General features: G+C 33.8%; 1 long non-coding RNA gene across 1 annotated transcript in view; it reads right to left on the bottom strand.

The window, feature by feature from the left end:
- The window catches only part of LOC309615737, a 712,050-nt gene extending 689,060 nt beyond the window's left edge, over positions 1-22,990 (bottom strand). The window contains exon 1 of the long non-coding RNA XR_014237034.1: positions 21,585-22,990. This is a non-coding gene — a long non-coding RNA (uncharacterized lncRNA). The remainder of the gene's footprint in view (positions 1-21,584) is intronic.
- Between the last annotated feature and the right edge of the window lie 3,172 nt (positions 22,991-26,162).

Below are 26,162 nucleotides of genomic sequence, written 5' to 3'. Positions count from 1 at the left end.
TTTTTTTTTTTTTTAAATTGGGGTACAGTTGCCTTACAATGTTGTGTTAGTTTCTGTCATACAACAAAGTGAATCAGCTATATGTATACATCTATCTCCTCCCTCTTGGACCTCCCTATCACCAACCCGCCCCATCCCACCCATCTAGGTCACCACAGAACACTGAGCTGAGCTCCCTGTGATATACAGCAGGTTCCCACTAGCTATCTGTTTTACGCATGGTAGTATATATATATATATGTCAATCCCAATCTCCCAATTCATCCCACCTTCTATCCCGCCCCCATGTCCACATGTCCATTCTCTACATCTGTGTCTCTGTTCCTGTCCTGCAAATAGGTTCATCTGTACCATTTTTCTAGATTCCACATATATGTGTTAATATACAATATTTGTTTTTCTCTTTCTGACTTACTTCACTCTGTATGACAGACTCTAGGTCCATCCACATCTTTACAAATGACCCAATTTTGTTGCTTTTTATGGCTGTGTAATATTCCATTGTATATATGTACCACATCTTCTTTATCCATTCATCTGTCGATGGACATTTAGGTTACCTCCATGTCCTGGCTATTGTAAATAGTGCTGCAATGAACATTGGGGTGCATGTGTCTTTTTGAATTATGGTTTTCTCAGGGTATACACCCAGGAGTGCAATTGCTGGGTCATAGATTAGTTCTAATTTTAGTTTTTAAAGGAACTTCCATACTGTTCTCCATAGTGGCTGTATCAATTTACATTCCCACCAACAGTGCAAGAGGGTTCCCTTTTCTCCACACCCTCTCCAGCATTTATTGTTTGTAGATTTTGTGAGGATGGTCACTCTGACCGGTGTGAGGTGATACCTCATTGTAGTTTTGATTTGCATTTCTCTAATAATTAGTGATGTGGAGCAGCTTTTCATGTGATTCTTAGTGATCTGTATGTCTTCTTTGGAGAAATGTCTGTTTAGGTCTTTTAGCTATTTTTTGTTGGGTTTTATTTTATTTTTTTTGATATCGAGCTTCATGAGCTCTTTGTATATTTAAGAGATTAATCCCTTGTCAGTTGCTTCATTTGCAAATATTTTCTCCCATTCTGAGGGTTGTCTTTTCATCTTGTTTGTGGTTTTCTTTGCTGTGGAAAAACTTTTAAGTTTAATTAGGTCCCATTTGTTTATTTTTGGTTTTATTTTCATTACTCTAAGAGGTGGGTCAAAAAAGATCTTGCTGTGATTTATGTCAAAGAGTGTTCTTCCTATGTTTTTCTCTAAGAGTTTTACAGTGTCTTTAATCCATTTTGAGTTTATTTTTGTGTATGGTGTCAGGGAATTTTCTAATTTCATTCTTTTACATGTAGCTGTCCAGTTTTCCCAGCACCACTTAATGAAGAGACTGTGTTTTCTCCATTGTATATTCTTGCCTCCTTTGTCATAGATTAGATGACCATAGGTGTGTGGGTTTATCTCTGGGCTTTCTGTCCTCTTCCATTGATCTATATTTCTATTTTTGTGCCAGTACCATACTGCCTTGATTACTGTAGCCTTGTATTATTGTCTGGTGTCAGGGAGCCTTATTCCTCCAGCTCCATTTTTCTTTCTCAAGATTGCTTTGGCTATACGAGGTCTTTTGTTTTTCCACACAAATTGTAAACTTTTTTGTTCTAATTCTGTGAAAAATTCCATTGATAATTTGATAAGGATTGCATTTAATCTGTAGATTGCTTTGGGTAGTATAGTCATTATCAGAATATTGATAGACCAATACAAGAACATGGTATATCTTTCCATCTGTTTGTGTCATCTTTGATTTCTTTCATCAGTGTCTTATAATTTTCTGAGTATATTCTACAAGGGCACCATCACCCTGATACCAAAGCCAGACAAAGATATCACAAAAAAAGAAAATTACAGACCAATATCACTGATGAGCATAGGTGCAAAAATCCTCAACAAAATACTAGCAAACAGAATCCAACAACACATTAAAAGGATCATACACCATGATCAAGTGGGATTTATCCCAGTGATGGAAGGACTCTTCAATACAGACAAATCAATCCATGTGATACACCATATTAACAAATTGAAGAATAAAATACATATGATTATCTCAATTGATGCAGAAAAACTTTTGACAAAATTCAACACCCATTTATGATAGAAACTCTCCAGAAAGTGTGCATAGAACCTACCTCAACATAATAAAGACCATATACAACAACCCCATAGCAAACATCATTCTCAATGGTGAAAAACTGAAAGGATTTCCCCTAAGATCAGGAACAAGTCAAGGATGTACACTTTCCCACTCTTATTCAACATAGTTTTAGAAATCCTAGCCATGGGAATCAAAGAAAAAAAAAAGAAATAAGAAGAATCCAAATTGGAAAAGAAGTAAAACTGTCACTGTTTGCAGATCACATGATACTCTACAAAGAAAATCCTAAAGATGCCACCAGAAATCTACTAGAGCTAATCAATGAATTTGGTAAAGTTGCAGGATACAAAATTAATGCACAGAAATCTCTTACATTCCTCTACACTAACAATGAAAGATTAACTACCAATGATCTTTAAAACTAAAGTAGCCTGGGTCAACTTTTTTAAAAGCCATAAATCAGAACATATCATACCTCGTAAAATTGTTACATTGACTTTTGGTAGAACTTTCAATGCAATCTAAAATCCTGTGCATGGCCTAGAAACCCTGACCCTTAGGTACATTTTCAGCACATTTTAAACAACTCTGATTCTGGTTCTCTGTAATCCAATCACAATGGTCTCTATACATCCTTTAATTAGCTAAATCCTTTCTAATCCAGCACAAACCATTTGCATTATGTGGGTTCATTACATAGTTGTTTCTTTTTTCTTTTTAACATCTTTATTGGCGTATAATTGCTTTACAATGGTGTGTTAGTTTCTGCTTTATAACAAAGTGAATCAGCTATACATATACATATATCCCCATATCTCTTCCCTCTTGCATCTCCCTCCCTCCCACCCTCCCTATCCCACCCCTCTAGGTGGTCACAAAACACCGAGCTGATCTCTCTGTGTTATGTGGCTGCTTCCCACTAGCTATCTATTTTACATTTGGTAGTATATATAAGTCCATGCCACTCTCTCACTTCGTGGCATAGTTGTTTCTTTTAGAAACATCATGTCTCAACTTAAATGGTGCATACTCAAAAAGGCATATATTGCTTCCCCCCATCTAATTAGCTGCCCCATCATCTATTTTTCTCTATCACTAAATTCTTTTCAACATCTTCAGAGAAAACTTTTGTCACTTTAAAGTTATTTATTGTTTCCATGTTTATTTTCTGTGTTTCTCATTTTACAGGAAATTCCATGATAGGAGGAATTATGGCTTTTTCTCAATGCCAGGTATCTACTAGAATTCATTTATTATATAGATGAATGAATTATAGACTATTATAGGTCTGAAAAAAGCATGTTTATAATCTTTAATCAATTTCATTGTAAGTGTGTAAAGTCAGAGATAATATTGCATGCTTCTTTGTATGTCTACAAGTCTTCTATCTGTGTGTACACTGGAACTAAATCTTTACTGAATGTTTTAAATTTACATTCATACATGTAGTTAATAACACACCATTTTATATCTTTTTTTAATATTTATTTCTCTTTAGTACTTTCTGACATTGAGTATGCACTCGTGTTCAGTGACTGGGCTAAAATGAATGACATAAAACTAATAAATATAACAAACTGGTTAATTTAATACCCCCCTTTGTTTTTGCCAATTCGGAAGCAACATGTAAATTCTAATTTCATTGAGTTTTTATAGGAAAAATAAGTTAGTAACATTCCCTTCAAGCAGAATAAAGAAACCCACATGGTTTCTATTTTTACATTGCCTTTCATCATAATTTTAAACCAGCCACAACAATTCAGTCAAACAATCTGTGTGCTTTTTCCTCTGGGGAACTTGTTAAATTTGCAATTGAGATAAGCAATCAGTGCTCACCTCTGCTAAACTGTACATAAATATTATTTCAAAAGGAAGTTCCTTGGAGGAACTCCTTTATGGAATGTAACTTCATTAGTAAGTAATGGATTGCTCAATTGTAGGTTTTCTCCCGTCAAGCTAATTTGAAAACTATTAATTGTCTTACATTTCTTTTATATGGTAAAATGAATGAGACCCCTGTGTGAGACTCGACCTGATTATAATTATGCTTTGCATGAGTTAATGGTATTGCCTTCATTCGACTTTCATGTTCACATTAATATATTTATTATAGAATATTTACAGAATTGAATTAGAATGGATTTCATCCTTATCTCAACTTTGTTTATTGAGCCTTTATAGGCCCAGTAACAGATAAAAAAAGAAACCTAGTATTAAAGGAAAAGATCTAAGTATTCTTTCAACTTTCCTCAATGTTCACACAAATGTTTTTCTAAATTCCTAGGAGTATACCTAGAGGTTTTCCTTTTTATCCTTAAAAAAGGAATTACAAGATCTAGTTCTTGATTGCCATTAGAAAATTTGGTTTTCCCAGTAGTGAAAGTTTTTCAGTACTGATCTTTATTTACTTGCTTTGTTAATAGACATTAAAAACTCTGACTTTTTCCTCAAAATACATAGTTACATTTTCACTAAAATATCAGAGTACTAGAGAACTTTTGTTATAAAAGAGACTTAGAGGAATATAATCTAACTAAATTTAATAGTTAATGAAACTGAAACATGGAAAACTTAAGTAACTTGGTATAATCCATGCAACTAAGATCACTAAATCATAATCTTGGAAACGTATCAGGAGGAAGATCCTGTCTCTTTTCTTATCTGAAAATCATCTTAGATAGATGATGCTGTTATAACTTGATAAATAATCATGAGAAAAGTGACCCACATTTTTTAACTAAAATTTAATTTATATTTTTACAATTTCAAGTTAACATTGGCAAGTTAAGTTGATATTGAATTTTTCCCAAAACCAATTTATTCATTGTAATATATTTGCCACAGATGTATAATGAGCAATAGAAATCATTAAATTGTATCTTCAAATGTTCTTTTGACTTGCTATATTAGTTTTCTATTGCTGTGCAACAAATTACCAAAATTTTAGTGGCTTAAAGCAGCACACATTTATGATCTCACGGTTTCTGTGGGAAAGGAATCTGACACTTTTTCGCTGAGCCCTCTTTTCATGGTGTCACTTGGTTAAAAGCAAGGTATCAGTCTGTGGTCTCACCTGCAGCTCAAGGACCTCTTCTAAGCTTACTGGTTGCTAATAGAATTCCAGCCCTCTGTGGTCGTAGGACTGAGATTCCTGCTTTCTTACATGTCAACCAAGGGCTATTCTCGGATGTTAGCAGCCACCCATCACTTCCTGCCACATGGTCCTTTGTACCACTTTTAGTCTGCTCCTTTAAAACCAGTAAGAGAATCTATACTGTTGCTTCTTGACTCTTTTAATGTCCTCAACTGTCAGAATCAAGCCAACCCAGGATAATCTCCCTTTTGATTATCACCAAGTGAACTGATTAGAAGCCTTAATGATATTTGCAAAAGCCCTTTTGCCATAAAAAGTAAAACAGTCATAGGAGATATATCCCGTTATATTCACAAGTTTTGTAACACTCAAAGGGAGCTTTTATTCAAGGTGGTAAAACACAGTGTGAAAATCTTAAAATTCTACCTACCAAACTTGCCAAATGATACCCTATTAATATTTAGTGACAGTGAAAAGCACTAATGAAAAAGTGTGAATAAAATGTATGGCCCTAAGATGAAAAGTACAAATAAAATAAATCACCCAATTGTTTTATAATACCTGTCTCTCCAAGACTTAAGAATTGGGTAAGTATTGGTAAAAGGATACAAACTTTCAAGTATAAGATGAATAAGGTGTAAGGAGCTAATGTGAAACAAACGTGGGGACAGTAGTTTATAACACTGTACTGTATAATTGAAATTTGCTAAGAGAGTAGAACTTAAAGGCTCTCACCAAAGAAAATAAAAACAAAGGGACAAATATATTAGGTAATTGATGTGTTAATTAACTAGACGGAATGGGAAATGTTTTCACAATGTATATGTACTTCAAATCACCACAACGTACAAACATTACATGTCAATTATACCTCAATAAACTGAAATTTTTAAAAAGAAAACCACATATGTCTATTACTCTCTATTTTAAATTTGTTTCCTTCTAAAAACTTAATTAATCATAAGTTGCCCTTAGTCACAAAGGATATATGTTGATCAAATTCAGGCTGCCCAAAGGAACAAAACTCTCTTAAATGAGAAGCATATACAATACATATTTGGAGACTAAAAGCATTATTTCATTGTAATTGAAAACAAAGGGAAAAAGGGAAAAAAAAATTGTACTTAGAAAACACAAATCACCAGGACAAAATATTGATTATTAAATATAGGGTTGTATTTGATTATTAAATATAGGGTTGTATTCAAGTGGCAGGTGATCCTATACTGATCTTTTTAATATCTGCCTGCACTAGTCTATCAAAATGAATAAAAGAGTAAAATGTCTTATAGAATGCTTATAGAAATCAACAAAGCAAGGCTTTTCAACCATGATTGGCCATGTGACAAGTATGTAGTACACTGCTTCTCCTTGAAAAGTTGTCACAATCGAGAGCAAGGCTTTCTTGATTATGGAACTTGTATGCATGCTCTGGAACTCATAATACCTAAGTGTCAAATCCTCTGAGTAAAAGTAGAGTGTAGAAGATTTTTAATTTACAGGTCTATTTTAACCTTGATTTTAAAAGAACACAAGAGCTATCATGTTTTCTTTAAAAAGTAGAACTGAGAGGTTTTGTCTCTCTTCCTTAAGATTCTCTAATGTGTCAAGAATCCAGGCAGCTGTTTAGAGTATATCAGTGAAAGAGCTAACTAAGTAAGCACCTTCCATTTTTGTGACTCTTCTCAGAATAAAAAATGTTTTTTTATTTAAAAGTCTTTTTTCCTAGATGGTATACATACCAGTATACTTGTCAGTTTCAAAGCTAATAATTTAAGGCATTAATGAAAAGGAGGAAAAGGTTGTGTTTTCTAACATAGTTCCCAATTGAATTTTTTTGTAATTATGTAAAAGATAACCAGTATTTCAGAATATTTCTATAATATAGCTTATATTTAAAATACATTACTCTATATGAAATAAGCTAGACACAAAACAGTAAATACTCTATGATCTCACTTATGTTTATAATCTAAACAAGTCAAACTCATAGAAGAGATTAGAATGGTGGTTGCCAGGGGCTGAGGGTTGCAGGAAATGGGGAGATGTTTGTCAAAGGATACAAATGCTCAGTTACAAGATTAATAAGTTCCAGAGGTTTAATGTACAGCATAGAGTTTGTAGTAAATAATACTGTATTTATTTGAAATTTGCTAGGAATGTAAATGCTAAGGGTTCTCATCACCAAAAAATTGTAACTAGTGACGTGATGGCTGTGTTAATTAATTTGATTATAGTAAGCATTTCACAATGTATACTTGTATCATCATTATATCATTGTACATCTTTTTAAAACCACACTTTAATATCTAAATATAACCATGATCTCTGACTGCCAGTGATGGCAGGTCTGGGCCCTATGCTCCAGCGCCATCCATTTTTAGGGCTAGTTGATTTGGCAGAACATCCAGAATGATGATGATCCTGCGAACATTGTGATTTCAGCTCAGTGAAATCCATTTCAGAGTTCTGACTTACAGGACACCATGTGGCTGACAGGGTATTGGTGCTCCAGCCTGGTATCAGATCTAAGCCTCTGAGGTGGGAGAGCCGAGTTCAGGACATTGGACTACCAGAGACCTCTCTGCCCCATGTTAATATCACTCAGTGAGAGCTCTCCGAGATATCTCCATCTCAACACTAAGACCCAGCTCCACTCAACTGCCAGCAAACTGTAGAGCTGGATGCCCCATGCCTAACAAGTAGCAAGACAGAAACACAACACAACCTCTTAGCAGAGAGGCTGCATAAAATCATACTAAGTTCACAGACACCCCAAAACACACCACCAGATGTGGCACTGCCTCCAGAAAGACAAGATCTAGCCTCACCCACCTGAACACAGGCACAAGTCCCCTCCACCAGGAAGCCTAGAGAAGCCACTGAACCAACCTTAGCCACTGGAGGCAGACACCAAAAACAATGAGAACTCCAAACCTGCAGCCTGCAAAAAGGAGACCCCAAACACAGTAAGTTAAACAAAATGAGAAGACAGAGAAATATGCAGCAGATGAAGGAGCAAGGTAAAAACTCACCAGACCACACAAATGAAGAGGAAGTAGGCAGTCTACCTGAAAAAGAATTCAGAGTAATGATAGTAAAGATGATCCAAAATCTTGGAAATAGAATGGAGAAAACACAAGAAATGTCTAACAAGAACCGAGAAGAACTAAAGAGCAAACAAACAATGATGAACAACACAATAAATGAAATTATAAATTCTCTAGAAGGAATCAATAGCAGAATAACTGAGGTAGAAGAATGCATAGATGACCTGGAAGATAAAATAGTGGAAATAACTATTGCAGAGCAGAATAAAGAAAAAAGATTGAAAAGAATTGAGAACAGTCTCAGAGACCTCTGGGACAATGTTAAAGGCATCAACATTCGAATTACAAGGGTCTCAGAAGAAAAAGAGAAAAAGAAAGGGTCTGAGAAAATATTTGAAGAGATTATAGTTGAAAACTTCCCTAACATGGGAAAGGAAATAGTCAGTCAAGACCAGGAAGGGCAGAGAGTCCCATACAGGATAAATCCAAGGAGAAACACGCCAAGACACATATTAATCAAACTATCAAAAATTAACTACAAAGAAAAAATATTAAAAGCAACAAGGGAAAAACAACAAATAACATACAAGGGAATCCCCATAGGCTTAACAGCTGATCTTTCAGCAGAAACTCTGCAAGCCAGAAGGGAGTGGCAATACATATTTAAAATGATGAAGGGGAAAAAGCTACAACAAAGATTACTCTAACCAGCAAGGATCTCATTCACATTTAATGGAGAAACTAAAACCTTTAAAAAAAGCAAAAGTTATAAGAATTCAGCACCACCAAACCAGCTTTACAACAAATGCTTAAGGAACTTCTCTAAGTGGGAAACACAAGAGAAGAAAAGGACCTACAAGAGCAAACCCAAAAGAATTAAGAATATGGTAATAAGAACATACATATCGATAATTACCTTAAATGTAAATGGATTAAAGGCCCAACCAAAAGACATAGACTGGCTGAATGGATACAAAAAAAGACCTGTATATATGCTGTCTACAAGAGACCCACTTCAGACCTAGGGACACATACAGACTGAAAGTGAGGGGATGGAAAAAGATATTCCATGCAAAAGGAAATCAAAATAAAGCTGGAGTAGCAATTCTCATAACAAACAAATTAGATCTTAAAATAAAGACTATTACAAGAGACAAAGAAGGACACTACATAATGATCAAGGGATCAATCTAAGAAGAATATATAACAACTGTAAATACTTATGCACCCAACGTAGGAGCACCTCAATACATAAGGCAAATGCTAACAGCAAAAAAAGCGGAAATTGACAGTAACATAGTCATCGTAAGGGACTTTAACACCCCACTTTCACCAATGGACAAATCATCCAAAATGAAAATAAATAAGGAAACACAATCTTTAAATGACACATTAAAAAAGATGGCCTTAATTGATATTTATAGGACGTTCCATCCAAAAACAACACAATACACTTTCTTCTCAAGTGTGCATTGAACATTCTCCAGGATAAATCATATCTTGGGTCACAAATCAAGCCTTGGTAAATTTAAGAAAATTGAAATTTTGTAAAGTATCTTTTCTGACAACAATGTTATGAGACTAGATATCAATTACAGGAAGAAAACTGTAAAAAAGACAAAGAAATGGAGGCTAAACAATAACGCTACTAAATAATGAAGAGATCACTGAAGAAATCAAAAGGAAATTTAAAAAAATACCTAGAACCAAATGACAATGAAAACACGAGGGCCCAAAACCTATGGATGCAGCAAAAGCAGTTTTAAGAAGGAAGTTTATAGCAATATAATCCTACCTCAAGAAACAAGAAACATCTCAAATAAACAACCTAACCTTACATCTAAAGCAATTAGAGAAAGAAGAACCAAAAAAGCCCAAAGTTAGCAGAAGGAAAGAAATCATAAAGATCAGATCAGAAATAAATGAAAAAGAAATGAAGGAAACAATAGCAAAGATCAATAAAACTAAAAGCTGGTTCTTTGAGAAGATAAACAAAATTGATAAACCATTAGCCAGACTCATTAGGAAAAAAAGGGAGACGACTCAAATCAACAGAAATAGAAATGAAAAAGGAGAAGTAACAACTGACATTGCAGAAATACAAAGGATCATGAGAGATTACTACAAGCAACTATATGCCAATAAAATGGACAACATGGAAGAAATGGACAAATTCTTAGAAAAACACTACCTTCTGAGACAATCAGGAAGAAATGGAAAATATAAACAGACCAATCACAAGCACTGAAATTTAAACTGTGATTAAAAATCTTCCAACAAACAAAAGCCCAGGACCAGATGGCTTCACAGGCAAATTCTATCAAACATTTAGAGAAGAGCTGACATCTATCCTTCTTCCAGAATCTAGCAGAGGGAGGAACGCTCCCAAATTCATTCTATGAGGCCACCATCACCCTGAAACCAAAACCAGACAATGATGTCACAAAACACGAAATATACAGGCCAATATCAGTGATGAACAAAGATGCAAAAATCCTCCACAAAATACTAGCAAACAGAATCCGACAGCACATTAAAAGGATCATACACCATGATCAAGTGGGGTTTACCTCAGGAATGCAAGGATTCTTCAATATACACAAATCAATCAATGTGATACACCATATTAACAAATTGAAGGAGAAAAAGCATATGATCATCGGAATAGATGCAGAAAAAGCTTTTGACAAAATTCAACATCCATTTATGATAAAAAACCCTCCAGAAAGCAGGCATAGAGAGAACTTACCTCAACATAATAAAGGTCATATATGAGAAAACCACAGCCAACATCGTTCTCAATGGTGAAAAACTGAAACCATTTCCTCTAAGATCAGGAACAAGACTGTCCACTCTCACCACTGTTATTCAACATAGTTTTGGAAGTTTTAGCCACAGCAATCAGAGAAGAAAAATAAATGAAAGGAATCCAAACCAAAAAAGAATTAAAACTGTCACTGTTTGCAGATGACATGAGACTATAAATAGAGAATCCTAAAGATGCTACCAGGAAACCACTAGAGCTGATCAATGAATTTGGTAAAGTAGTAGGATACAAAATTAATGCACAGAAATCTCTTGCATTCCTATACACTAATGATGAAAAACCTGAAAGAGAAATTAAGGAAACACTCCCATTTACCATTACAACAAAAAGAATAAAATACCTAAGAATAAACCTACCTAAGGAGATTAAAGACGTGCATCCAGAAAACTATAAGACACTGATGAAAGAAATTAAAGATGATACAAACAGTTGGAAAGATATACCATGTTCTTGAATTGGAAGAACCAACATTGTGAAAATGACTGTACTACCCAAAGCAATCTACAGATTTAATGCAATCCCTATCAAACTACCAATGGCATTTTTCACAAAACTAGAACAAAAAGTTTCACAATTTGTATGGAAACACAAAAGACCCCAAGTAGCCACAACAATCTTGAGAAACAAAAACGGAGCTGGAAGAATCACGCTCCCTGACTTCAGACTATACAACAAAGCTTCAGTATTCAAGACAATATGGTACTGGCATTAAAACAGAATTATAGATCAAAGGAACAGGATAGAAAGCCCATAGATAAACCCACGTACATATGGGCACCTTATCTTTTATAAAAAGGCAAGAATATACAATGGAGAAATGACAGCCTCTTCAATAAGTGGTGCTGGGAAAACTGGACAGCTATATGTAAAAGAATGAAATTAGAACACTCCCTAACACCACACACAAATATAAACTCAAAATGGATTAAAGACCTAAATGTAAGGCTAGATACTATAAAACTCTTAGAGGAAACCATAGGTAGAAGACTCTATGACATAAATCACAGCAAGATCATTTTTCACTCACCTCCTAGAGAAATTGAAATAAAATAAAAAATAAACAAATGAGACCTAATGAAACTTAAAAGCTTTTGCACAGCAAAGGAAACCATGAACAAGATGAAAGGACAACCCTCAGAATGGGGAAAATATTTGCAAATGAAGCAACTGAAAAAGGATTAATCTCCAAAATATACCAGCAGCTCATGCAGCTCAATATAAAAAATACAAACACCCCAATCAAAAGATGAGCAGATGAACTAAACAGACATTTCTCCAAAGAACATATACAGATTGCCAACAAACACATGAAAGGATGCTCAACATCACTAATCATTAGAGAAATGCAAATCAAAACTACAATGAGGTATCACCTCACAGCAGTCAGAATGGCTGTCATCAAAAAATCTACAAACTGTAAATGCTGGAGAGGCTGTGGAAGAAAGGGAACCCTCTTGCACTGTTGGTGGGAATGTAAATTGATACAGCCACTATGGAGAACAGTATGGAGGTTCCTTAAAAATCTAAAAATAGAACTATGGTATGACCCAGTAATCCCACCCCTGGGCATATACCCTGACAAAACCATAATTCAAAGAGTCATGTACCACAATGTTCATTGCAGCACTATTTACAATAGCCAGGACATGGAAGGAACCTAAGTGTCCATTGACAGATGAACGGATAAAGAAGTTGTAGAATATGTATACAATGGAATATTACTCAGCCATAAAAAGAAACGAATTGTGTTATTTGTAGTGAGGTGGATGGACCTAGCATCTGTCATACAGAGTGAAGTAAGTCAGAAAAGGAAAAACAAATACCGTATGCTCACACATGTATATGGAATCTAAAACAAAACCAAAAAAAAAAAAAAATGGTTCTGATGAACCTAGGAGCAGGACAGGAATAAAGACACAGATGTAGAGAATGGACTTTTGGACACGGGGAGGGGGAAGTGTAAGCTGGGACGAAGTGAGAGAGTATATTTGACATATATTCACTGCCTAATAGATAGCTAGTGGGAAACAGCTGCATAGCACAGGGAGATCAGCTCTCTGCTTTGTGACCTACTAGAGGGGTGGGATAGGGAGTGTGGGAGGGAAAAGCAAGAGGGAGGGGATATGGGGATATATGTATACATATAGCTGATTCATTTTGTTATATAGCAGAAACTAACACAACATTGTAAAGCAATTATACTCTAATAAATTATTTAAAAAAATAAAATGAATTTTTAAAAAGAAACCTAAAAAAAAATAAAATAAACTTAATGGACATTGAAATTGGGATTAAATACATTAAAAAAAAATCTCTATATATACAAATTTTAATTGTCAATCATAAGTCAATAAATTTTTAAAAATAATAATCCTTGTGAACCTAAGAATCTTTTAAAATTAGTTGATTTTGTATTGTCTGTAGTACACACTAAAGGTTCATTTCTGATTTTCTGTTTCTGGTTATAGCAGGCCAGAATATATGGACCACATGTCCCTCTGAGGAGAGGAATAACATAGAGATAAAATATATTATTACAATTTTTGTAACAGTAACAACGAACAAGGGAGTGAAGAAATATCACAAGGAAATGAAATTCAGAGACATAAATGCTAAATCTACTTTTGTCCTGAGTACATATACAGATTTCAGGAAATTTGAACTTTCCACTGAGTGAGGCCGAATTCAAAGCAGAGGACAACTGAAAGCAGTGAGTCCAAAATAATTACCTTCCTCACAACTTGCTGGTATCTCAACAAGCAGCACCCTCAGGATGAGACTGAGAAATGGAGAACTAATCTCTCACAGAATTTTCTTGGACAATCTAGGAAATCTTACGTCTTGAAATTGATTTAAACTGGTTTTAAATCAGTATTCTTTGCAGGTTCTTGGCTGAAACAAGTGTCTGTTCTGAAGGAAAAGAAACTTTAACCCAACTTCACATGTTTACTATAGATAATATTTCAAGATTAATATCCATCACATAATCAGTGATAATCAGACACAAATGGGAAAAAAATATGACACTGTGAGAGAGAGCTGCAGGGAAAATTTTAAAAATATAGAAAATAAAAACAGAAATAAATCATCGAAATTTCAACTATTAGAATAACAAACACAGACTATAAATTAACTATACTTAAAGAAATTTAAAACAGCAATAAACTTGAAGATACCTCAAGGAAAATCAAACTACACAGAGAATCAGTGCAAATTCGGAAAAGAAATGTAAATGTTATGGGAATGGAATATTTGATAACTGAAAGATTATTAACAAACCTAAAAAAATTAGTTAACTGAATAATAGATAAGAAGAAATTATCTAGAGCATTGATAAAAATATAATAGAAACACCACATATACAATTATGTATATATATTTATTATATATACATATATTATATTATATATAATTACATATAGTGTACAAATTTATGTTATAGAGTAAATATCTCCCCTCTCTGGGAGAAGTCACAAACCCATTGCTATCTTCTGGCTTGGGGAAGGGGCTGATGTAGATAAAGTGAAATTTCTTTTTCATTTCAATGAGGCTTTTCTCAGCTTTGTGCTTGCCTGAAGTATTGAAATTTCTTAACTAGATTCTGGAAATCTTGTAAAGGTGTTTTGGATTATATATCATTGGTAAATGTTTCTTCCTGCAAGGGGACATGTTCTGGGATTTCCTATTCCACCATCTAGATGATGTAGTTCCTATTATCTTATAAATCCTAGGTATATGGGTCTCCCAGTTCCCTTTTAGTTCACTTTATAGATTTTTTTTTTTTTTTTTGCTTTTTCTCATTTCTTTTTCATGATTGATTTCACTACAGGTTTAGCAAATTTATTTATAATTTCAAAGAACCTATTTATGACATTAATTATTCTCTCTATATGTAGGGTTGTATTTTAGTTCATTAAATTCTGCCAGTTTCCTTCTTATTTATTCTAAATAGAGCTTCAATGAGTACCAAGTTTTGTGTTTATGCAGTATCACATGCTACAACATGGGTGAACCTGGAGGACACTGTGCTAAATGAAATAAAGTAGTCACAGAAGAAAAAATATGGCTTCATTCCATGAAGTATCCAACACAGTCAAACTAATAGAAACAGAAAACAGAATGGTGGTTGCAAGGGACAAGGGGAAGGGGGGAAATGAAGATTGCTTTTCAATAGGTACAGAGTTTCAGTTATGCAAGAATACAAAGTTCTAGACATCTGCTGCACAACAATGTGTTTATCATTTACAATACTGAATTATACACTTAAAAGTTTGTTAAGATGGTAGGTCTCATGTTTTTACCATAATTTTAAAAAGATAATAAAAAATTCTATACGCAATATATGTAGTAGGTTTTAAAATTTAGAAAAAATAAGTGAATTCCTCAAAAGCTAATTATTAAATGTCCTTTAGATGATAAAAAATTAAAACCTTAATTAACCCATAAACATTAACCAAATTTACATATCTTCCCTAAATGTTACTCAAGGCCATATAACTTCAACTCCAATCCCAATAAAATTCATGAAAGGAATTGTATTAGTTTCATGTTGCACTGTAACAAATTGATATAAACATAGTGGCTTAAAGCAACACATATTTATTATTTTACATACAATATTGTAGGTAAAAAATCCAACATGGATCTCACTAGACTAACATCAAGATTTCGGCAAGACGATATTCCTAGGCAAGAATCTGTTTTCTTTCTTTCCTGGTTTCTAGAGGCTGCTTTCAATTCCCTGATTCTGACCTCCTTTTTTCATCTTCAATGTCAGCAATGTAGCATCTCTCCTACTCTGATTCTGTCTTCACATGTCTTTCTCTGACCACAGTAAGGAAAGATTTTCCCCATTTGGATTCATGTGATTAGATTAAGTTCTAATCTCAAGTTCTAATCTCAAATTCTAATTCTCAATTGCATCAGCAAAATTATTTTTGCCTTGTAAAAAATGTATTCACAGGTTCAAGGGATTTGGAAATGGGCATCTTTGGGAGTCCAGTGTTCTACCTACAAAAGAAATCTTTGCAGTGTTTTCATACAGTCTTCCAAAGACTAGGAAAAAGGGGTCCACTTTTCAACTTTTTTCACGAGACAGCCTAAACTTGATACCAAAAATCAGCAGGGGATTATGAGAGCTGAAAATTAAGAGAATATGTCAGTCACAAAATCATGCAAATATCCTAAGAAAAATATTAGCAAAATAATTCCAACATGACAATTTGGATTCATTGAAAGCATGCAAGATGTATCTAAGATTAGAAAGCAATTTTAATTTATTATATCAACAGATTGACAGAGACTTTAAAAATCATATGGTTGTTTAATAAATTGAAAGAAATGTTGGATACAGTCATTAAACAAAAGAGCTCTTAGGCAATTAGAAATAAGAGAGAATTTCCTTCATCTTTTAAAGGGTATCTATAAAAATTAACCCACAGCATACATCATATACAGAAGACTGCATACAGTATGATTGCATTTATTGAAAGGTTATTAATAAGCAGGATGAAATTCTATTGTTCATGATGACTATCTAGTTGGCAAAGAAAAGTTAAGAAATAATTTCCAGAAAAGAAAGATAGTTATTAAATGGAGCAGGCCCACTGAGGGGAACCAAGAACAGGTATGGTGAGTGCTTCTGGAGCAGGCACTATTCTATCTTTTGACATAGTTACATGGGTATTTGCTTTATATTTATTTGTTAAGCTGAACATTTACATTTTATGTATGTGTGTTATATTTCACAATGAAAGGTTAGAAAAGAAAGTGCATTTTAACACATATTTTATATAAGTAATTCATGTTTGTTATAGAAACATAATAAAGCATTCAAAAAGACAAAGAATGATATTTTTCCATTCTGAAGTACCAATACAAATTGCTATATTTCCTTTCAGGTACTGTCTGTGTATATAACCATACAAATGCATATGAATTTCAAAAAGAAATTCTATAATATGTACCCTGAATTAAGAGTACACAGTGAATGCTTAGCACACTAATTAGCAGAACTCAGCATCAACATTTTTAATGGATGTAGCCTCTGATATATTACCAGTATAATTGCCAGGTCAAACACTATACCATATTTATGTAATTTCATGTATATTGTCAAATTGCACACAGAAAGTTTTTATTAATTTATGTCCCAGCCACATATACACCCTTGTCAATGCTAGCCATTATTATTCTTTTTCAAATTTGCATGCATGAGAAATAAAAATGACTGTTAGTTTTAATTAGTTTTTCTTTAATTTGTCACTAGTAGGAATATTATTTTCATGTATTTACTTATTTGTATTTATTTTTTATGATGCACTTGCTGATTTCCTTTTCCCTCTTTTTTTTTTTTTTTCTTTAAAGTGTGTTGTATGGGAAACCCCATGATGTTATAATAGTCCCTAAGTCACGACCAAAAAAGCTATACTATGAGTCATGGAACTGACCAAATTTAAATGTTTGGGTTGCACAGTTTACTAAATCAGTTTAAAACTCACAATGAGAAGCAAAGGGAAAGCAAAGGAATCAACTGACATGGATAGATAGCAAGTGGGGAATGGTGAAAAGTGTATACCAATTGGGTCCTAGAATACATAATAGCCATATGTCCTGTCTCTCTTTTTGCCACATCAGCTCTCCCTGCTGATAATGTAGTTAAGAAAACTGAAGTTCAGCAAGGAACAAGGGAGCATGATCAGGCAGAAGTTACCTGAGTCTTGCACACATGTGTTCTAAGAGAGAGCATAGTGATAATTTATCACCATAATTGTGGCTTATAAACTCACCTGCTAAACAGCCTTGCATTATATTTGCATATGTTGTAGGTAGAGCATATCTGGGGGCCAGAAGAGGATGGTGCTGAGTGTCATCAAGTAGCTGCCAAATATAAGAGTAACAGAACTGTCAAGCAGAGGTATGATCATGAGTTGGTCTTTCCAGCTGGTCTTTCCAGTTGGTCTTTCTGTCTATGAGCAGCACTCACATTTCTATGTATTCTATCTGTAGTATATTTTGTAGATTACTAGCTATATATATGTAATATATATATTATGCACCTTATGAAATCCATTCTGTCTCACATATACATACTACTTATTACATATCTATATCTAACATGCCCTATGTGTTTTGCTGATATCACTTATGCTACTAGTTACATACTCTATATGCTCAACATTCAGTGTGCACGATATTCCTGTAAGTTGTTCTATTAATATAATTCTTCCCAATGATATTTAGAGACCAATCAAATGACCAAGGTTACTCTTACAGGAAGGAGAAAAGCTGAGACTTGGATCCAGTTTGTCTGACTCTAATGTGCACAAACGTGATCATTACAATAGATTACTTTCCACATGGACAAACAATAAAGGTTCAAGAAATTATTTTTAACTTACTGAAATTATTTCTTCTCTATTTATGACATCTGTATTAGTTCTATACAAGAAGTTATGCTTATTCAGGTAATTCATTCAAGCCACTTGTCTCCATGGGTATACTCAGGGAGTGTAGTTATGATACACTTGGAGAGCTCATTCTTCATTATACCACATCTCTTGCTTTATTCCTTTTTGCCACTCAAGTGTCAGCTATTAACCTATGCAGTAACAGCAATGTGACTGAGGAATATAAAGGCATACCTCCTGATACCTTAATGACATAAGGTAAATTAATAGAAAACATTGTAAAAAAGGTAGAAAAGTATATTTTGAGATGAAATGTTGAGGTAAAAAAGCCTGAGACTGAAAAGGATATTGATCCCAATTCTGCTGTGAACAGTACAGAATGAAAAAAAAGAAATCATCACTTTTGAAATGCATTAAATTCTGTGATCCCTGTTGTTTGCACACTGAGAATTGTGTATGATGATGATGAAGATAATTAAGTAGGAAATCATAAAGGGAAAGTTTAGTGCATGAGAACAGTAATGGGTCTGTTTGTACAACTTCCCCTCCTTACCTTTCCAGAGATTAGGGACACACGCATGGATTGGGTAGAGAGAAAATTAATTTAGTCTGTTTATATCTTAGCACAAGACTGATAAATAAGTGTCATCACAATTGATAGAGTTCAATTATGTGGAAAAGGAGAGCTGACTGGTCAGCAAATATGTCGTGAATGAAATGACAGTGGGCTGAACCATAAAGGATGGAGGATATTTATATTGCAGAGAGTGAGCATTGGATAGAGATGGCATTCATAGTAAGAGGAAGAAAAAGACCCCAAAGCATACAACCGCTCATATATTCAAAACAACTATTGATCACCTACAAAATATCAGGTAATATATAAGTTCTGAAAATATAATGAAATGACAAATGGCCTCACTTCTCATGAATTTAAACTTATCTGGAAAAGTTTATACATTTAATGGAATGATTAGTGAAATTATGGATATATGAACAGTATTTGGAGAAGCAGAGAGAAGTAACAACTAAGTTTGCATGTGACAAAAATTCCTCCAAGAGGTGCAAAATTTTGAGCTGTGTTTTGAAAAAATTAAATAAGAAATGCTAGGAAGGGAATTCCCTGACGGCCCAATCGGTAGGACTCTGCCCTTTCACTGCCGAGGGCCTGGGTTCAACCCCTGGTCAGGGAACTAAGATCCTGCAAGCTGCAAGGTGCGGCCAAGGAAAAAAAAGAAGAAATGCTGGGGAGACAGATGTTTCTAGGGAAATATATAAGCATGTGCTTTTTGGAGAAAATGAAAAAAATGTTTTTACCATAGGTTGTGTATATGGTGGAAAAGAGAAAGAAGTGATAGAACATGCAATAGAGTTGAAAGGATGAGCCAAAGTTTATGGGATTTACAGTGTATGAAAAGAAATTTGGAATTTATTCTGTAGGAAATTGCCAAATTATTAAAGAATGACTGGCAAGAGAGATTCATGATCAGATTTCAATTTCAGAAAGATTACTCCAGAAATGTGATAGAAACAGATCAGAAGGCAAAACGGAATTAGGGAGACCAGTAAAGGGATGAGTGCTATAGAGATTAAAACAGGAGAAATGAAAAACCTGAACTGAGACAATAGCATAGGGGATAAAAAGGAAGTGTACAACTGAGAGATGTTAAAAGACAGTATTAACTCAGCACTGTATTTATCTGGGGAAAAATTATAGATAATTCAGAAGATTCATTTTGAAATTCTGCCTGGATTATAGGGCTTTTCATCAAAATAAGGCAAGAAAGGAAGTTGGGGGAAAGCCAGAGAATTTATTTTTTATATTAATTTTAGGTGCTAGTAGAAAATTCATGGATAACTAGTAGTCAGCATACTCATGGAAACCAGGAAGGAGACTGTCTTTTCTCCTGATTAAACTTAAAATCTTTTGCACAGCAAAGGAAGCCATAAACAAAATGAAAAGACAACCTATGGAATGGGAAAAAAAAATATTTGCAAGTGATATGACCGATAAGGGATTAATATCCAACATATATAAACAGCTCATACAACTCAACAGCAAAAAAAAAATGAACAACCTGATTAAAAATGGGCAGAAGACCTGAACAGACATTTTTTCCAAGGAGGACATGCAGATGGCCAACAGGCACATGAAAAGATACTCAGCATCACTAATCATCAGAGAAATGCAAATCAAAACCACAATGAGATATCACCTCACACTTGTCAGAATGGCTATCCTCAAAAAGAACACAAATAACAAATGTTGACAAGGATGTGAAAAAAAGGGAGCCCCTTGTTCACTGTTGGTGGGGATGTAAATAGGGGCAGCCGCTGTGGAAAACAGAATGGAGGTTTCTTAAAAAACTAAAATAGAACTACCATACTCCATATATATAAAATAGAATACTATTCAGTCATAAAAAAGAATGAAATTTTGCCACTTGCAACAACATGGATGGACTTGAAGGATATTAAGCTAAGTGAAATAAGTCAGACAGAGAAAGACAAATACTACATGATATCACTTATATGTGGAATCTAAAAAATATGACAAACTAGTGAATATAACAAAAAAGAAACAGATATAGAGAACAAATTAATGGTTATCAGTGGGGATGTGGGGGAGGGGCAACATAAGGGTAGCAGTTGAGAGTTACAAACTATTCTGTATAAAATAAACGGCAAGGATATATTGTACAACACAGAATATAGCTGGTGTTTTATCATAAGTGTAAATGGAGTATAAACTTTAAAAATTGTGAATCACTATATTTTACACCTGTAACATACAATATTGTACATCAATTTCAATAAAAAAGAAAAAAGAATACATAATGTAAAAATTATGATATTCAGGTATTTGGCTAAAACTTCATGAATACTCTCAGAGATATATATAATTTAAATCTGATATTAGTATTTAATATGAAACTTTCATTATAAATTGTTTAAATTCTTTGAAGCTGATCAAAAAATGATTGATTGTGAATCAATAAATATAGTACAATTTGTTTTTAAATAAAATTATATAAAGTATCATGGTTTCTGTGTGAGACTGACCAAATTATCAATAAAATACATAGATATATTTTTTGATATAATTTAGGCCACCCTGGATTAACCACAATTTGCCAATGAGAAACTGAAATTCATATTCCGAAAACCCTTTGTAGCAAAAGTTTCTCCTTGGTTAAAGGAGCACATAGAAGTAGTACTGAGGGCTTTTTGAGAACAAGAAGGCATTTATCCCTGTTACTTTGTAAATCAATACCATATAATTTGGAACTCTCATTCCGAATTTTAAAGAATTCTTATAACTTTAAAAAATAATGTTGAACTTTTTAATATTTCATGAAATGAAAAATCACTAATCAAATTATTTAAACAAGATTACTAGGGGGATTAAATTCATTTAAGAAAGCAATGTATTTTCAAATCATAAAGTAACATTTTCTTCTATGAGAAGTGAATACCTTTTCCCCATTCCTGGTTTCCATGAGGAGAATTTTCCCTAGTGGTACTTTTGGCCTCTTTTTTGTCCCTTTACTCATATTATCTCTAAGGATGTAAACTATTTACTAATTGGAAAACTTGAGAAGAACAATATTTCGGTGCAAGGGGGTCCCAAGGATGACCTCAGCTGCTAGATCTCTGGGGCTTCCACTCAGGAAAGGGAAGCTTTTTTATTGTTTTATGTTATTTCTCAAATTAAACAGTTTTCAGTCAGTAAAGAAAAATGCTACTTATTGGGCACTGACTAGGACCAACCAACACATAGAGATAAGATGCTAATCTTCCAGAATTTTAGAGCTCTTTGAAAGAAAGGCTGGGAAACATTTCAATATTTGGTTATTAGTTTACATTATTACTGTACTTAGCTAACAATACAAAAACAAATTACTGTCTAATTGCTTGAATCCCAATTATTGTGCTTCTTGGGGCTGGAGCCAACTCAGAGGTGTTCGGCTGTTCAGTAGCCTCTGTGGATTTCTATGATCTGGGAAATTAAGAAAATGCTGCTGTTGCAAGACTCCATCTTTCTGAACTGTGGGGTGCAATTTTAGAATATAGGGCTAAGGTGAATGTCTAAACAGAGGTTGGATTTCAAAGTGAATAATGGATCAAAGCAGGCTTGAAACCAAATAACAGATTAAAGACAGAGCTTGTTTTTGAAAAAGTGATATGAATAGCTACAGAATGTGCTGTCAGAGTTTTTCTAAGGTTTCAGTGGAACAATCTCCTTTTTTTTTTTTTTTTTCCCCAGACCTGTGATTAGCTGATTTAATTCCATTTTCCCCAGTAACTGCAAAGATAACGTGTGTAGCTGCAATTGAAAAGGTCAAAAATAAACCTTAAATACACAGTGCACGGGACATTAGTTAAGAGGATAATTGGGATGATAATGGGGAGCTGAGATCCTTGGACCTATATATTTCAAGTGCATCCGTGTGAACTGATATATATATATATATGTGTGTGTGTGTGTGTGTGTGTGTGTGTGTGTATGTATATATATATTACTGATATATATACATATCAGTGGCCATGCAGAGAAAGAAAATAAAGAGATGCTTAATATATTTTTAAGTAGTTTGTACTCAGTATAACCAAGAAATCTATTGAAAACCATGTTTATGCACAGACCAAAGAGTAATCAGATATTTATCCTTTCTATGCAAGAATCTATATGAGGCAAAACCCAGACAGTATGGAAAAAAAACCAGAAACTAAAACAGAAAACTAAAAGGATATGAATAATACTATAGTAGTTTGATGAAGGACATGAAAGAAAGTCTATGCCAGATAATCTCAGTTTTTTTATACAATCTCAGCAAAATGCATTTGTACAAGCAGAAATAATGAGAATTGAATTCCATAAACTCAATGCAGAGTCTATGTTTTCATTGTGCTGTGCAACCAGATGCAGGCCTAGGAAAATATGGGCATTTTTTTTTTTCTTGTAATCATGCCAGTCAGGGGAAAAAAAAGAGATGCATTCCCAGAATTAACAGGCTGTATGACTTTGTGAATGCCCCTTCAAGCTGTCAGTCTTCTTGCCAGTACAGCAGCAGCATTAACCAACAGGAGTATGGACTTATTTCAAGCCCAGGTGTCGAGCAATTTGAAATGCATGAGTTCCTTGTTGTGAAACAATCATTCCCTCTGAGGCTCATATTGTCTTCATCACCCCATGAACCATGCACATTGTGAATATGGATTTACATGCTTTGCTACATGCAAATTTCCAAGAAGACTAGAATATTGCTCTCTCCTGCTCCCTTTACAAGTCCTTGCAACAGGAATCAGGGATGCAAGCTGCAGGAAAAAAGTAAGACACTGGATTTGAACACTGTCCTAAAAGATTCTACAATTATGGCATCACAGGTGAGCAGCATCCATCCAACAGATGGCCTCTGACTTAGGCAAGTACACGATTTAGCATTGTTGAAGAAATCCCATACAATAGAAATAAACTGAAAAATTTCAAGCTGCAAACAAAATGGGGATCCCTAGGTCATTATCCCTTGGATTTTTTTTACTATTTCTTAGCTGATTGCCATTTTTAGCTATTTTCTCCTTCACAAAGCACCAAAGGTAATTGTGAACAAAGTCTTTAATGTGCTAAACTTGATTTTATTTGGAAATAAGTCCTGTAAAATAATTTGTAATTTTTTAAGTCTCCTAGCAGATTCCATATCCTCTCCCCAGAGGAAAATGACAATGATGATTATACAGATATGAGTCCAACAAATGATGGGTTCATAATTATTTCCTAATATTGTGCCAGTATTTAAAGTAAAAACAGTAAAGGGCTTGATTTAATTATGTAAGCTAATTTTAGCAATGTTACAATCAAGAGTGATAAATATATTTGGAACATACAACTTGACCATGCACAGTCAATTGGAAGGATACAGGAAAATTCTAGAGCTGAAAAGCATATCTTCTTTTCCAGGAATAAGCAATTTATGGTGGAAAATAACAAATCAATCCACTAGACTGACCAGAATTAGTAATGTGACAAAGTTTCTTGATAGAAACATAGGTTCTTCATTCAAAGTGTCTAGGATCCAATACTAGTTCTACAATTCATTAGCTGAATGGCTTTGAGCAAGTAAATAAATCTCTGCGCCTCACTTTTCTCATCTGTAAAATGGAAATAATAACAGTGTTAACATTATAGTGTTATTATAATAATTATACTTATTAACACAGCTAAATTGACAAGAATAAAGCCTGGGATATAGTACATGATCAACAGATTTGAGGGTTATAACTAATATTGTTTTGTTCCATTCAATGACATACATATCTCTGGTGCATTTAGGAAATGTAGAAAAATGTCTTAGTATACATAGCAAAGAAATAAGATATCTAAAGCCCCCTCCATTCTCTTTAATGATGATTTATAATTTTATTCAGAAAGACTATCTATACAAATATAGGGACATTTTAGAAAGAAAAAAATAATATACATTATTTAAAATAATCTATCAGTAATATACATTTGTAAGGTTTCTGATATGGTTCATATAAATATTTACCTGAAAAATTTCCTTATGTCTCCCGGGAAGAAGTTTTTAAAAATATGTTGAACACATTTCTGTACACATGGATATATAAATAAAATATGCCCAAAGGCCTTTTTAGAAAACTATAAGCTAAAACTTTGCTCATAAGATGAGTTTCTGGAGTGAATAGTTTTATGGCTAAGGTATAAGTACTGCATCTTAATTATAGCAGTAGGAATAGTGCTAGTCTCGTGAATTTCGTAAACACTTTTCCTGAAAAAAGTATTCACCAATTGGAAAAAAACAATAGGTCCATGTTAAAAGATACATAGTCTTATGAAAATAAGATGCTGACAGAATTTTCAGTGCAAATTAAGGTTGCTTCTAAAACAAGGAACAATGAGAAATATATTTGCAAGCATAAAAAGAATTTTGCATTGCATCTGCAGCTTTGTTTGCAATTATAATACAACAGTCATTCATCCCATTATAAAGGAGCTTGTAAGCTCTGTTAGCTCCTTATTGGTGTTATGAGACAAACAAAAAAGATTGTATATTGTATGTTAAGGCTGTTCATAAAATATCTGAACACCCCCCGCAACTCAAGCTGCAAATTAAATGTTCCAAATAGTAGGAGGAGATTGTCCTTACTCTCCAAGCACATCATGACTATTTCCAGGAATCGCTTCTTTCACTACGTGGAATTAAAACAGAAAGAGAAATGTTGATCATCCTAATTTTCTCTCTGTGGTTTTTTTTTTTTTTTTCCTTCTTAATTAAAGAATGTCTTCAAAAGCATATTTAAAAAGAGGTTAGAGTCTGAGTTTTATAAGGGTGGGTTATTTAGGAATCTAAAGTATGTATTTTTAACTAATATTTCAACATTAACCAATCTTTCCTTAGCACAAACTCTGCTGGGTAAAGATGCTTTTTATTTTTTATTTATTTATTTTTTATTGGAGTATATTTGATTGACAATGTTTTGTTAGTTTCCGCTGTACAGCAAAGTGAATCAGTTATACATAGACATATATACACTCTTTTTAAGATTCTTTTCCCATATAGGTCACTGCAGAGTATTGAGGAGAGTTCCCTGTGCTATACAGTAGGTCCTTATTAGTTATCT

The sequence above is a fragment of the Balaenoptera borealis genome (assembly GCF_965194805.1).
Source record: "Balaenoptera borealis genome assembly, chromosome: 18".
Classification (NCBI taxonomy): domain Eukaryota; kingdom Metazoa; phylum Chordata; class Mammalia; order Artiodactyla; family Balaenopteridae; genus Balaenoptera; species Balaenoptera borealis.
Note: the sequence above shows the minus strand (reverse complement) of the source record. Positions and strands in the feature narration are given on the sequence as shown.